Source organism: Phyllopteryx taeniolatus, chromosome 7 (genome assembly GCF_024500385.1).
Source record: "Phyllopteryx taeniolatus isolate TA_2022b chromosome 7, UOR_Ptae_1.2, whole genome shotgun sequence".
Lineage (NCBI taxonomy): Eukaryota > Metazoa > Chordata > Actinopteri > Syngnathiformes > Syngnathidae > Phyllopteryx > Phyllopteryx taeniolatus.
This window is the reverse complement of record NC_084508.1, coordinates 1,870,145-1,886,728: the sequence shown is the minus strand read 5'-3', so window position 1 is coordinate 1,886,728 and position 16,584 is coordinate 1,870,145. Positions and strand designations below refer to the sequence as shown.

At 44.2% G+C, this 16,584-nt stretch overlaps 1 long non-coding RNA gene across 2 annotated transcripts; it reads right to left on the bottom strand.

Annotated features, from left to right (window-relative positions):
* Positions 1-1,005: 1,005 nt before the first annotated feature.
* Positions 1,006-15,418, bottom strand: LOC133481300 (uncharacterized). Of its 2 annotated transcripts, none has more exons than XR_009789513.1 (4): positions 15,066-15,418; positions 14,320-14,471; positions 13,996-14,144; positions 1,006-1,137 (listed from the first exon to the last, which is right to left on the bottom strand). It is a non-coding gene; the product is annotated as an uncharacterized LOC133481300 (long non-coding RNA). The 2 variants fall into 2 exon arrangements; XR_009789514.1 differs by lacking the exon at positions 1,006-1,137 and adding an exon at positions 5,043-7,845.
* Positions 15,419-16,584: the final 1,166 nt, after the last annotated feature.

Here is a 16,584-nt window from a genome sequence, read left to right as displayed (position 1 = left end):
GGGGCCGTTTCAAATCACCCATAGAAACTTCAGTCGTCTACAATATCTTTACACCACAGAGCCGATAAAGATGACAATAAACGGTGTTGGGGCTTCTTTCATTTTTACATGTATGATATCATATTAATATAAATAAATGATATACCTTTGTCCGAAGACTCCAGCCATAAATAACGTTTTTTCGGCTTCAAACAATCATGAAATCAACCCTAGTTTTAACCGCTAGCACAGCGTACACAGGAAGCAAGTCCGCGTTGGTCCAAATAGCGGATTCTAACATACTACACAGAAGTACTAAGTTTGAGTTGGAGCTGCATGAATCAAATGGATGGGGAACCTTCTCAAAATGTATGTGTGCAGGGTATCCCAGTTTACATTTCTGAAAACAATCTTGTTATTGTTTGCTTCTGAACACTGAAAAATGTCCATCTGCCCAATCATTTCACGTTAACAACAGAAATGGGCCGATGTAGACTGTGCAGTTAAAGATAACCAGCTTATTATGACTCTGAAATTCTTTTTTTTTTGTATGACCAGTACGAGTAATATATTCTTCTTTTGTTCCCTAAAGATTTACACAACACCACCCAAAATGTTGCACCCAGACTGGCTGCCTGCTTGGCAATTAGTTTGTTTGAGAAGGTTTTGTCGACTGAAAACACAAATATTTGAAATGAGTATATCGCAGTTTAAATTTCTGAAAACAAACACGTTATCGCTCCTTTCTCAACACTGAAAAATGCCCATTCCACATTAAAAACACAAATGGGAGAAAAGGGCTGTAGACTGTGCTGTTCAAGATAATGAGCTTGAATTAGACACATTACTCAATTTGTCTACCCATAAATTAAGTATTGAAATGCGCCTTTGGACTTGGGCGAAGGCGCATAGTACTTGTCTGGCAACTGGCAACTTTTCTGCAACTCAGTGTAAACAGAGATCAATTTTACAACGTAGTACAATACAAAGAATTTCAAAAACTCAGTCATTCTTGCCGAAACACACCTTTGGTGGGAACTGTTCGGAGGTTCGACGCTCAGCTCCGATGCGGTCGGAGTGTCCTTGGGCAAGACACCGTTACCCTAAATTGGTCCCAGGTTGGCATTGTAAATAAGACACTGTTCTCAATGGCCTTTCCTGCTTAAACAAAGACAATTATTATTATTATTATTAAGGTGGAAGAACCGGCTTTCACAGAGCCCTGAACTCAACCCCATCAAATACTTTGGGATTAACTCAAATAGTGATTGTTAAACCAGACCCATGAGTGTCTGACCTCACAAATACTTTTCTATGTTCAAAGCTGGTCACTATATTTTTTCCACATTGTGAACACTGTCCAGCAACACGCACAAGGTTGCGCCTATGTGAGCTCTCTGTTTATGCGAAAACCACAGCAACACACTCCACAAACTCAGTGTCGGTTTTGAACTGTAAGTTCGCTGGATAGGAGGTGAGGTGCCGGTAGAGGAGGGGGGTTTATGTGCTCAGATGGCAGGATTGGACTCGGGGCTCTGAGCTGCCATATAGACATCCCCTAGGTTCCTGCCCCTGATCTGGGAAAAGAACACTTGATGCCATCAAAGGGAAACAGATTGAATCCAGATGTGCGCGTCTCGGTCTTTCCATGTATTTAATGAAGGCACGGGGCTGCAGTAGACTTTTTCATCATTAGTTTTCCTCCCAGATTCCATTTTCCTGCCTACAAGTCCATTCTGCTGCCAACGTCTAAGAAGAAAAAAAAAAGGCCTCCCCGTGTCTGAAAATATTCTCCTTTGGGGCCCCTGTTCTTTGTTTTGCTTGATGTGAAGAAACTAGTGTGTTTTCTTGACTGCTGTAGTCTGTGGTAAACCGAGCTCAGATCCAAATCTTCACATGAGAAGCAGTGATGTAAGCAGCTAAAGTTACTGTTTAAGGGGAATTTACACAGCAATGTTTCGAACTTGAACGAGACAAAACGTGGCTATTTTCATTAGGCATGACACATTTGCAGATGCAAAATCAAAGCAATTGAAAATGGGGGTCAAAGGTGTCTTTGTAGTTTTATAAACTAGACTTATACTGTTTCCATGTAAATGTCAAAAATGCTAATTATTCACTACGGTGTGTATTGGAATTTAAAATGAATCTTCCGTTCACTGAAGCATGACTATAGACTGAAGCCTGAACACGAACAAACTTTTGCTATACTGTGATGCTACAGTAAACGCATGAAAACCTGCTGTGACCTCCTGAGGGTTCGAGTGTGATGGTGAATATTTTGAATGCAGTATTGGTCAAATCAAGAAAACTTGAAATAGGGAATAAAAATAAAAAAAATCGAATACATAAGGTAAGACAAAAGAAAAACTGAATAAATGTACGACAGTAAATGAAACACAAAAGAAATAGATGATTAAAGCAAAATGGATTATGCATTACTCCATTTTATCTTCAGATAACACAAAATGAATCTTCCATAAGCAAACACAATGACGACATGCATCAAGACAAGGCAATGTGTTGATACACCAAATCCATCAAGATGAATGACCAATTCAGCCTCCCTTCAGATTCCTTGTGTGTTTTTTGGACATACTTGGCAAATAAAGATGATTCTGATTCTGATTCGGATTCTGATTCTGAATACAGCTACATCAAGCAGGTACAAATATAGGCAACTGTATACTGCATTGACAAGGGTACATGGCATGTACCTTGCATGAGACTAATCTTATTAGAGGAACTTTATAGTTACATGAACACATAAGGCGACATGGTGGAAGACTGGTTAGCACATCTGCCTCACAGTTCTGAGGACCAGGGTTCAAATCCCGGCCTCGCGTGTGTGGAGTTTGCATGTTCTCTCTGTGCCTGCGTGGGTTTTCTCCGGGCATTCCGGTTTCCTCCCACATCCCCAAAACATGCGTGGTAGATTAATTGAAGAGTCTAAATTGCCCGTAGGTGTGAATGTGAGTGCAAACGGTTGTTGTTTTTTTTTTTTGTGCCCTGCGATTGGCTTGCCACCAGTTGAGGGTGTACCCCGCCTCTGGCCCGGAGATAGCTGGGATAGGGTCCTGGTGAGGATAAACGGTACGGAAAAAGGATGAATACATAATTTTATCAATGACTTTACAGAATATCTGATAAGATACGTATGCCATAAAACCCTCTAGTACCAAAAATGATCTATTAGCAATACCAGTGAGCCTCTTGTTGGTCTGTGTTTTCTTCTGCAGCTGATTTTGAGCACAGTCTATGTCCGTGATTCTCAAAGTGTGGTAAGAGTATGCGAGCTCCCTCTAGTGGTATGCAAAAGAATCACTGGCTAGTATAGTTCAGTTGTATTTCACTTTTAAGTTCAACACATTTGCATGTTTCTTTAAGAACTGTGTTTTTAAACATTTATTTACATATACTTTTTGCAACTCAGTCCTTATTAAGAACAGTTTTTTTAATTATCTACATTTAAGCACAATGTTATTCTTCAATCTGTATAATGTACAGTGGCTTACAAAATTAGGAATAAAACCTCAGTCTCATTCGATGAACACTACTACGTTACTGTATTTCAATGTTGATCATTATGGAGGTACTTGGAGCGCTAAGTATTTTATGAGGTGGCACTCGGTGTAAAATGTTTGAGAACCACTGGTCTACGTGCTTAGTCTTGTGCCCAAGCTGATATATAAGTGCGGTGCCGATGACGGTCCCGGAACAGCAGCCAAACCGCCGCCTCTCTGCCGCCGCTGTCCAGTGACCCCTGGTGCTGATTGGAGTAGCGCTTTGGCCCCTGTCTCATTTTATTTCCCTAATTGGGAGTAAATGGCCTTCTTGTTGACTCTACATCCTGTGCAGGGAACCACATGTTTCTGACACACTCCCCCGATCTCTCCTTGATTGCAGCGACTACACCGGGAATTCTCGTCCTCTTGGGGAAGGAATGTTGGTAGTTCATACTAGCCATTGATGTTCGTTTGTTTTAGTAGACTATAACCAACTAAAATCTCTTGTTTTACACACAATTGCTCGTCGTTTTTTTTGTGTTAATTATTTGTATTAGGACAATAAGAGCAGGGAAATACGCTATGCAAGCAACACATTTATTTACTTATTTCTAAGTTAGGTCATAGCTTTTCTTTTACTCCCACAGTATTCATCACTTTGTGCCCTTCACCTTTATTCATCTGCACATGGTCCAAATGTATGTATTTAATGTTGTGCATATTTCATTTAATTGCAAACATATGCACATGGACCTGTATCTTTTTTCAAATGAGCTACAATATTGTCATTTGGCCCATAACGAACGAACAAACTAACTAACTAAATAAATAAATAAACTATATTGAATGACTACTTATATTTCCATGGGAATTAAACTGAAAGATTATGAATGATCATTGTAAAAATATTGAGGAGGTTCTTCAAAGTATTAGGTATAAACTCGGACAAAAAGTAATACACTGCTCGCCATTGACATTTGCAAATCAGTAACAAAAAGAGATACTGTAAGTTGTCAAAAATACGCTGTTAAAATGCGTGGCAACTGACCAGAGAAAAATAATGCTCAAGCATTGATGTTTAAATTCTTATAATTCTCAAATCAAGGTAACAGATAACAAATGGGTTTTTCAGCTGTTGGTTGATTCGTCGCAAGTGTAAACAGTCTGTGGGATTCTATCTAAATGTGCGTCTGATTAAAAACAACGAGGGCATTTATAGAGCAAGTGGCCGCATGAAATTAATTTAAGAAGCACTAATTCTCATTCATTACAGCCAAGCAAACCACTCACAACATGGGACAACACCGCAGCCAGACTCTCATTTTACAACAGATCATTAGGAACAACACACCTCTGCGGCAGCTGTGCTCATATTATCACCAAATACATTTAATGTCCCATTTAAAAGTCAAACTTCATAATAGTTTTGAACCACCACACTCACCATGTTTATCTTTTTGGCATGAATAGCATTAAAAAAAATAAAATGAAAAAAAAAAAAAAAAAGACACTGGATATGTTGTCAGCATTTTTATTTAGTTTTTATTTTTAGGCAAACTCGGGTTCCTTGAAGTTGGTCTCTGTGGCCTCCCCAAACTTCTCTGGTTTCATTGTCTTTCTCGACATTTCGAACGACGGTGCCAGATAGATAATACTTTTTTAAAGAAACAAACCTACTTTTAACACACAAGAAAAAGCAAAGTGAAGCGAAAAGCATTTAGCTGAACAGTCATAGAATTTTTTTTTCTATTTCACTAATTTATTTCTTTTTTTTTTTTTTTTTTTTCGTCACGCAAGGTCACAAGTAGGTCTTCGATCCAATCATGTCAATTGCAGTCGTTGACCTTGGTATGAGCAGGGATAGAGTGTGGCAACTTCTCGTCCAGAGCTTCAAGCTCCCAACTAATTAAAAAGCTGCTTTTACAACATCTCTGTCAGACAACCAGATGTGAACGAAGCAGTGCTGTAAATTCACAAGGCAGTACACAGAAACCTGAAAAAAAAGAGACTTGAAAAAGCCAAGGGAGCCCCAAGCTACTTTGTACCCAAATTCCTCATAAAATTTCCGTTCATGGTGAAAAAGTTAAATATTGACCAATTGAAAAAATACATTCATAAACAGATATTGTAAGCCCACAATCATCTAGCACTCTCTCTTTTATTTTAATCAACAGAAAATGACAAATATATAAATACTGTACAATAAATGACAATAACAATACAATAACAACAAACAAAGTCTGTAACTGCAGCTGTAATCATCCATATGGAAATGTTAATCAGGTTTTGAAAGGCCATTGCTGCTTAGCAGCAGTAGGCCTATTAGAGTTGTTGCAGACCACCTCATCCAGCTCCCCCGGGGGGGATCCCTAGGCGCTCCCAGGCCAGCCAAGAGATGTAGTCTCTCCAGCGTGTCCTGGGTCGTCCCTGGGGTCTCCTCCCGGTAGGACATGCCCGGAACACCTAACCAGGGGGGCGTCCTGGAGGCATACTAATCAGATGCCCGAGCCACCTCATCTGGCTCCTCTCAATGCGGAGGAGCAGCGGCTCTACTCTGAGACCCTCCTGGATGACCGAGCTTCTCCCCCTATCTCTAAAGGAGAGCCCGGACACCCTGTGGAACATAGATCGACCAGTAAATTGAGAGCTTCGCCTTTTGGCATAGCCGTCCGGAAGTCGTTTTCCATGACCTCACCGAACTCCTCCCATGTCCGAGCTTTTGCCTCAGCAACCACAAAAGCTGCATTCCGCTTGGCCAGCCAGTATCAATCAGCTGCCTCAGGTGTCCCACAGGCCAAAAAGGCCTAACAGGACTCCTTCTTCAGCTTGACGGCATCCCTCACCGCTGGTGTCCACCAACGGCTTCGGGGATTGCTACCACAACAGGCACCGCTTACCACAGCTCCGGTCGGTCGCCTTGGCAATGGAGGCACGGAACATGGTCCACTCTGACTCAATGTCCCCCGCCTTCCCCGAGACGTGGATGAAGTTCTGCCGGAGGTGGGAGTTGGGGACTCTGCCAGACGTTCCCAGCAGATCCTCACAATACATTTGGGCCTGCCAGGTCAGACCGGCATCTTCCCCCACCATCGGAGCCTACTCACCACCAGGTGGTGATCAGGTGATAGCCCCTGTCTTCACCCGAGTGTCCATGACATGCGGCCGCAAGTCCGGGGACACGACCACAAAGTCGATCATCGAACTGCGACCTCGGGTGTCCTGGTGCCGAGTGCACGTGTGGACATGAGCATGGTGTTCGTTATGGACAACCCGTGATGAGCACAGAAGTCCTGGGGGGGTGCCGTTCTTCCCAATCACACCCTTCACATCACACCCAGGTCTCACTGTCATTGCCCACATGAGCATTGAAAGCCCCCAGCAAAACGATGGGAGTCCCGAGCGGGAGCCCTCTCCAGCATCCCCTCCAAGGACTCCAAAAAGGGTGGATACTCTGAAGGCGGAGGGAGGCTACCCTCCCGTCCACCCCATTGGGAAACCCCAATGTACAGGCACCGAGCCGGAGGGCAATACATAAGTATAACAACACCTGCTCAGCGCCTCTCACCGTGGGCAACTCCAGAGTGTAAGAGACTCCAACACCTCTCAAGAGGACTGGTACCAGAGCCCAAGCAATATGTAGAGGCAAGCTCGACTATATCTAATCGGAACTTCTCAACCTCACACACCAACTTGGGCTCCTGTTGCCAGAGAGGTGACATTCCCCGTACCTAGAGCCAGCTTCTGTAGCCGGGGATCGGATCGCCAATGTCCCCGCCTTGGGCCACCGTCCAGCTCACACTGCACCAGACCCCTATGGTTCCCTCCCACAGGTGGTGAGCCCATGGGAAGGGGAACCCATGTTATCCTTTCGGGCTGTGCCTGGCCAGGCCCTATGGGCGCAGGCTCGGCCTCCAGGCCTGGCTCCTGATGGGGGCTGTTGTGACCCACGTCCGGGAAAAGGAAACCTACATCCATCTATTTTATTAATCATAGGGGGTTTTGGAGCCATGCTTTGTCTAGTCCCTCACCTAGGACCTGTTTGCCATGGGTGACCCTACCAGGGGCGTGAAGCCCCAGATAACTTAGCTCCTAGGATCATTGGGACACACAAACCCCTCCACCATGATTAGGTGATGGCACAAGGAGGGGTGTGTGTGTGTGTGTGTGTGTGTGTGTGTGTGTGTGTGTGTATATTATATACCCTCGGGCTGGGCTGGGACTGGCAGCATCGCGGGCTGTGCGGGTTGTGGGGGGCGTGTGGCTCTCCTCAGAATCATCACAGAATCATCAGAATCATCTTTATTTGCCAAGTATGTCCAAAAAACACACAAGGAATTTGTCTCCGGTATTTGGAGCCGCTCTAGTACGACAACAGACAGTCAATTGACAGAGAATACTTTTGAGACATAAAGACATTGAGAAAAACAATAACTGAGCAATAAAGGGTTGCTAGTCATCTGGTAATGCCGGTACATTTTTTAATTTTTTTTTTCTTGACAATTGTGCAAAAAGATGCAGCGTCCTCTAGCATTTAGAGCAGATTGAATGACTAATATTACAATAGTCCGGTGCAATGACCATTGTGCAAAGGGCACCGAGACTTCAAGCGAGTAGTACGATAGTCTGGGACAATGTTGATTGTGCAAATGTTGCAGATTCTCCTCAGTCAGTGTGCAAATGGAGCAGATGCTACTCAGATGCTACATGAGTGGCCAGTATTGGTCAACAACAGATATGCAAATAGTGCAGTGTGGCGAGACTACTACAGTGAGTGTACGAATAATATAGAATTGGCCCCACAGAGGCGGCACGGTGGAAGACTGGTTAGAGCGTCAGCCTCACAGTTCTGAGGACCCGGCTTCAATCCCCGGCCCCGCCTGTGTGGAGTTTGCATGTTCTCCCCGTGCCTGCGTGGGTTTTCTCCGGGCACTCCGGTTTCCTCCCACATCCCAAAAACATGCATAAATTGGAGACTCTAAATTGCCCGTAGGTGTGACTGTGAGTGCGAATGGTTGTTTGTTTGTGTGTGCCCTGCGATTGGCTGGCAACCAGTTCAGGGTGTACCCCGCCTCCTGCCCGATGTTAGCTGGGATAGGCTCCAGCACGCCCGCGACCCTAGTTAGGAGAAGCGGCTCAGAAAATGGATGGATGGATGGATGGCCCCACAGAAATGTGACAACAAACTCAAGACAAAAAGACAAAGAATTGCCAGCATGTTGCGAAGGAATAGTAGGTTAGGTGTTTAAGAAGTTGATTGCAAGAGGGAAGAACCTGTTGGAATGTCTGCTAGTTCTTACCTAATTAGCAGATCTAAGTCTGTAATTTGAGAGTTATGAAACTTGTACAGCCACCTGAGCCTTCTTTAACGCAATTAATATTCAGCTTCCCTAGTTCCTGTTTGGGCTAACAGTTAACTCATCGCCTGCAACCACGTAACTTGTTTGAAAAGTAACTTATTTGAAAGTTGATAGGTTTTAAATAAATATTACAATCGCGACACTAGGGCTTCCTCCTCAGTAAAGCGATATTCCTCCTTGATTGACAATTTAAAAATAGCTCTGGCTAATAATTATTCATTTTTATCACTATCCAAGTATAAAAGAAGCGGCTTGATTAAATGTCACTCAACTAACCACGTCACTGCGCATCATTTTCCCCAGGTACTTTTACAAGTCTAGATGTGTCCTTCATAGCTTTTGCTAATAAGCCGTAAATAACAGTTTGCCTAAATCCCCTAATTCCCAATATTACATCTGGCAAATTATCAAAATCAAGTCACCCTCTACCACTACAGACCAGGCCTCTACCCATTGTTAATAATAAATTGATCCTGTTGTAAATCTCTCCCTGGCCTTTGCCATACCACCCCCCTTTGTATTCCACTTTTTATTACTCCAGAACAAAGTCAAGTGGTTTGACCCCAAAAAGGTCCTAATACTCCACCTTGACATAAATCAACAACTTCTGTATTTTAGTTCTCCTAGTCAGCCAGCAATAGAGGTACAGTTCTTGGTCCATCTATATTTACATGTGTGAAGTAGGATGCTTAGTGAGCTATTTTCTAACAAGACTACTAGCAGAATCTTTGACAAATGGTAGATGAAATCAAGTAGGAGGTTTGCTCCTTTTTGACCTCTCTCTTCAAACCCCTTCCGAATCCTAATACAAACTTTGAAGTAGAAGCCCGTCTGACGACTGCACGACCTCATAGTCCCATAATGGTAAAAATATTTCTTGCCATAATTTCTCCCACAATCTTTTCAAGTGACTCTACAAACCCCATCCTTCCACTGACAACTCCTAAATATATGTACTTTATAGCATTTAACCTTTATTTCTGTCCAAGGGCAGGTGACCTGCTTAATACCAATTACCAAATTACCTCAAGTGTGTCCCCACCATGTTCCGACGAGCCACTGATCACCGACCGACTCAGACCTCAGCCAAACAGCGTCCTGGATGGCTTCTAGTCGTGTCCACTTTGTCCCCCACTGTAACAGACTTTCATCATATTATTCCAACCAAATTGGTATACGTTGAGACAGGATCATTCAGCTCCTCTTTTTTTTCCAGCTTTCACAGTTTCCACTGCAAAGTCCTTTCATTGGCTCCCTTTCTGTCATGAACAACATCAGTCATATAGACGCAGTCATCAGGTTGAAGAGTCTCTCTGATTCAATCATGACACATTTTAGCAGCCAGGCCCCTCTTCCTGGCTGCACAGTATTGCTTTAGTCTCTGTTACTGTCGAGGGTGTTCTTTCCTAGCATGGCCAAGCCGAAAACTGGCAACAGACCAGCCGCTGCAACAGAATATGAGATGGGGCAAACTGGGTTTTCTCTTGTGAATAAGGTCAAGCTATCTGTCTCTTCAGTGGCACTGTCTCTAATCCGTGCATCATGGCTGGCATCACCACTGTTTTATTAACTTTGCCCTTCATCCTAGCAGAGACTCGACTGTCACGTAACACACCTGACATCTTCCTCCACCCGTTCCAAACTGTTTGGACCCGTTTCTTCACTTCCTGACCACACTCACCATTGCTCTGGACGGTTGACCCCAAGTATTTAAAGTCCTCCACCCTTGCTATCTCTTCTCCCTGGAGCCTCACTCTTCCCCCACCACCCCTCTCATTCATGCACATATATTCTGTCCTACTTCGGCTAATCTTCATTCCTCTGCTTTCCAGTGCCTCCATCTTTCTAACTGTTCTTCCACCTGCTCCCTGCTTTCACTGCAGATCACAATGTCATCTGCAAACATTATGGTCCACGGGGATTCCAGTCTAACCTCATCTGTCAGCCTATCCATCACCACTGCAAACAGGAAGGTGCTCAGGGCTGATCCCTGATGCAGTCCCACGTCCACCTTAAATTCGTCTGTCACACCTACAGCACACCTCACCACTGTTCTGCTGCCTCATACATGTCCTATGTTATTCTAACATACTTCTCTGCCACTCCATACTTTCGCATGCAGTACCACAGTTCCTTTCTGGGTACTCTGTCATAGGCTTTCTCTAGATCTACAAAGACACAATGTAGCTCCTTCTGAACTTCTCTGTACTTTTCCATCAACATCCTCAAAGCAAATAATGCATCTGTGGTACTCTTTCTAGGCATGAAACCATACTGTTGCTCGCAAATACTCACTTCTGTCCTGAGTCAAGCCTCCACTACTCTTTCCCATAACTTCATTGTATGGCTCATAAACTTTATTCCTCTATAGTTCCCACAGCTCTGCACATCACCTTTGTTCTTTAAAATGGGAATCAGCACACTTTTCCTCCATTCCTCAGGCATCTTCTCACGCGCTAGAATTCTATTGAACAAGCTGGTCAAAAACTCCACAGCCACCTCTCCTAGATGCTTCCATACCTCCACAGGAATGTCATCAGGACCAACTGCCTTTCCATTTTTCATTCTCTTTAATGCCTTTCTACCTTTCCCCTTACTAATCATTGCCACTTCCTGGTCCACCACACTTGCCTCTCCTGCTCTCCCTTCTCTCTCATTTTCCTCATTTATCAGCTCCTCGAAGTATTCTTTCCAGCTAACCAGCACACTACTGGCACCAGTCAACATATTTACATCTCTATCCTTAATCACCCTAACCTGTTGCACATCCTTCCCATCTCTATCCCTCTGTCTGGCCAACCTGTATAGATCTTTTTCTCCTTCTTTAGTGTCCAAAATGCCATACATGTCATTATATGCCTCTTGTTTGGCCTATGCCACCTCTACCTTTGTCCTGTGTCGCATCTCAATGTATTCCTTTCGCCTCTCCTCGGTCCTCTCAGTGTCCCACTTCTTCTTAGCTAACCTTTTTCCTTGTATGATTTCCTGTACTGTGAGGTTCCACCACCAAGTCTCCTTCTCTCCTTTGCTGCCAGAAGATACACCAAGTACTCTCCTGCCTGCCTCTCTGATCACCTTGGCTGCAGTGGTCCAGTCTTCTGGACGCTCCTCCTGTCCACCGAAAGCCTGTCTCACCTCTTCCCGAAAAGCTGCACAACACTCGTCCTGTCTCAGCTTCCACCATATGGTTCTCTGCTCTGCCTTTGTCTTCCTAATCTTCCTCCCCACCACCAGTCATATTACACACAACCATCCTATGCTGTCTAGGCACACTCTCCCCTACCACTACCTTACAGTCGGTAACCTCCTTCAGATTACATCGTCTGCACAAGATGTAATCCACCTGTGTGCTTCTACCTCCGCTCTTGTAGGTCACCCTATGTTCCTGCCTCTTCTGGAAAAAAGTGTTCACTACAGCCATTTGCATCCTTTTTGCAAGGTCTACCACCATTTGTCCGTAAAAAACGAAAAATGACTCCCTCTGACATGGAAGTTAACACATCTTTCATTACTTTGCAACATACGTCAAAGCTCTTCTTCTAGCCACAAACAAGACTAGAGCCACTGTATGCGTTAATGTGCTTCTCACGAGCCTCTATCTTTTCAAGTGCTCTCTAAGCCATAAATTTCAAATCCCCAATCCAACATGCATTAACAAATCATTAATCAAGTTCTCCCTACTAACTGAGGTCACCGCAAAGCCCTTTACCCACTTTTTAACGTCGTCATCATCACACGGGTCTAATATTAAACGTCCATGCTTTTTAATGACAATCCCTTCGGCACTGCACTAAATTAATTAATTAATTAATTCTATAACCCTGACTATTGTCTTTCGCATTCCCCCTTTCTGACAAAAGTCCAATACACCACTTTTAGCCACATCCAGTTAATCCATCGAAAACATTTAGCCAGCTAGCTGTGATTGTCGTCTCTCCGTGCACACTCATGTCATCCCGCATATACACAAGCCGCGATTCACTCGTAACATGCTAAAATACACTCGTCCACTTATTATTTTCCACATCCCAGACAGCAACTTGCACGCCATTCATTCAACCTCCGTGTGCAGCCCGAAGCGGACCAGAAACGCCCCGACCTACATCGAAACCTCTCCGACCAATTTGGAAAGGCGCCTTAACACAGCCACAGCTCCACAAGAGTTAACAGCCTCCTTTATCCAAACACCAAAGCGTCTTCTGACAACAAAAATGTATGTTACTGTTTTCAGGCTGCTTCCCCTGCTGAGGCGCGGCTGGTACGCTCCGCCAACCCGGAAGTAAAAAGCCACAACGCAACCCTGGCGTGATCACATCCGCCAGGCACACGCGTGAAATTTTCTATTATTTAATTTATCTATTATTTAATTTATCTTCCAGAATATCGAGTGCATACCTATGTATACACACAATACCCAAGTGAGCCTATTTGTTCCCAAATAGAGCACCCATGATTTGTTACTTAATTTCCTCACAACTTGATGACGCTCAGCCTCAGAATAGTGTAAATGAACAACGACTGGGAGTTGAACCCTGGCCTCCGGAAACACAGAAACAGATCCACCTCGGCCCCGCCTTAAATATGTATTCCGCAGCCTTATCCTCTTACCAAGCGCCGTTGTGATTACTTAATGCCAATAACCGTGTCAGCTAGCTCTAGCGGCCTCACACTGACCGCTGATGTCACTTCTCTCACAGACCACACTTTCTCTCTCATTCTGCTAAATGGTAACCTGGCCAGGTTGTATTCAATCGGTAACGAAAGACTGTGGGCTATTTTACTCACAGGGTGACATGACTTGCTAATATATGGCCTTACTGACATAATGCGGCTATGCGAGCTCAAACATTCGCATGAATGCATACGTTCTGAAGACAAGCGCACGACCCCTGTTGAGCATCCTACCAGTACAACTTTGTTTCACTTTGAAACTCTCATTTGACTCCATTGTGTGTCTCATTCATCCAAGAGGGCCATCCCCTCATTACTTTCTTAAAACAAAAAGAACAACAAATTTAGACGAAGCATTCACACACACCCGCCAACACAGATACATAGGCACACCCATAACAGTCGTTTCAGTGCCGCACGCAAGGCACTCACGACGAGAGCACCACACTGCCGCCAGATTCAAACAGTGAAGAAGCGCTCACCTTCTAGCCGGCAAATCTGAAGCGGCCCTGCGGTGTCGTCGCCTGGAAGTGCAGCAAAGAATCCTGTTCGTGGCGCCACTTTTAGGTTAATTTTTTCGCCTGTGGTTCTGAGTCGATGGTCCCCCGGTAGAAGACTGGTTTCCGTTGGGCTGGAATGAATGAAGACACTTGGCTTTTGGGCTAATTCGATTTATTGAACAAGCCTTAGTGTCATAGCAGCTGCTCACAAAGCCAGGACAACAAAAAAGCCCCCGAAACTCCTGGATGCCAGTTTATAAAAGTTTCATTATCTGGGCGTGGAATTAGCCCAGCCCCTGGGCTTACCCGGAAGGTGGTCGGAAGGTGGCCACAAGGTGACACTCTGTCTCCATGAAATACCCACACCCGCCTGCTGGCGTCTAACACACTGGCCTGGTGCACAAATGGTACCCTTATCTCGTAAGATGCAAATCAGTCCTCTTTGAAGACTCGAACCTCTGCTGAAACCAAAGACAGGTTATTGTCTGAGAAGAAAAGGAAAACCCTCATAAACATACAAATGGCTGAAGGAATTCCTTTGATGTAGAAATAAAAAGAAAAGATGGTTGGCTTGAATACTGATCTCCAAACATTTGGTCCTTTCAAAGTAATTCTGACTTTGGTACTATTTAAATATACTACATTACCTTCTGAGTTTTTGCTCGATACATTATCTGTGCCAGTTTAAATTTAACCAAATCCATTAGCTTCAAAGCATTTGACTTTAAAAACAGGTTATTTGTATGAGCCCGAAATACGACCTTGTGTACAATTCTCACAGCTTTTTACTGTAGTATAAGCAAAGGTTTGAAAGTGCTACCGTATGCATTCCCCCATATCGCCACACTGTAATTCGAGTATGGTTAGACAAGACAACAATACAAAGTATACAACATTCTCTGTTCCACAATATGTTTTGCCATGCACAATACTGCAATACTCCTTGCTACTTTGGTTCTAACATGAGATTTCTTACAGAATTTACTGTCTAATATTACTTGTAAAAATCTCATATACGGTACTTGTTCAATATTGAGATTATCTGTTGTTACCTATTGTATTTGGCGGCTATGGATCAGTTGGAAGAGCGGGTCCTCCAGTGACTGAAGGGTTGCTGGTTCGAATCCTGGCTCCAACTGTTCACATGTCGAAGTGTCCTTGGGCAAGACACTGAACCCTGATTTGCTCCCAGCGGGGGCCGGGCAGTGCCTTGCATGGGAGAAGCCGCCCATTGTTGTAGGTGTGTGTTCTTTAATTATTCTGATGTTAATTGAAAATGCAGCCATATGGAAAAGGGTTTTAGGGGACGGACAGAGGGAATAAGGGGTGCGACCCACAACAGAACAATAGTTAGTCTAGATATTTGGCCACAAGTAATGTTACAAAAGTCCAATCGTGGTTTTATTTGTGGAAGGGGTGGGGGGTGGGGGGGGGGGGGGGGGGTCCAGTGAGGATATGCAACAACTAACCAATAGGACAAGATGAGAGAGGATAGAAAGGGCAGGACAGGATGTGGGAAATTAACAAGGCAGTGCTACTGATGAGTGGTGCGGTGGGACGTTTTAATAGTGTCTAAACACCTGTAAGAACATGTGAGTTGATACCTTAATAATAACCTGTGTTATTGTTAGTTGTCCCAGCACAAGCAATTAAAGCCTATAGTGCGTCTATGGAATGTATTAGAATAAACACCATATCACATTGTAGCGTATATTGGTGTAAAAAAACAACAAAAAAAACTTAATTAATGTGTTAAGGGGTAGGAGGATAACGTTGGCGTTATCTTTCGTTCCCCGGGATCCGTTTCAAGTGAAACGGGAGAATGTGGTAACTAAGGACGTTTAGTTAGCATCAAAATGGGTCACCATGTCGATGATTAGCTAACAGCAGGGCAAAATGATGAAAAACCTTGTGGATCAATGCTGGACTGTTTCGCGATTCCAAAGTCACCCCTTGACTCTTCTAATAGATGAGTATTCCTTCCAAATTTGCTCTGTTTGGTATATAGTGTAGGAAACCATGAAATAGTTTGTGTGTGTGTGTGTGTGTGGGGAAATGGAATCACGCACATCCTATTGCACCCTCCACTCACTGACATGGGATGGTGCCCTTGTTTTCTTTTTATTTATGTTTCCCCCCCCCCACCCCCCAACATACACACTCACGCATAGCGAATGCTCCCTGCCCCTACTTGAATACCTTCTACTGCAGATTTGAAAAGGACACTTTCACACCCCACGCCCACCCAGCCGCACCACCGACCACTATCACACCACCAACTTCTGCCTTAACCATCTGCGAACAGGATGTGAGACACATCTTCAAACAACAAAAGATTAACAAAGCGGCAGTCAGGCCCAGATCATGTGTCCCCATCCTGCCTCAAATTCAATAGATCTCTGGAACTGTGCGAAGTACCATCCTGTTTCAAACGCTCCACCATCATTCCAGTCCCCAAGAAACCTACAATCTCGGGTCTTAATACTACAGGCCTGTCACCTTGACATCTGTGGTCATGAATTACTTTGAACGTCTCGTGCTGGACCACCTCAAGAGCTTCACAGGTCCCCT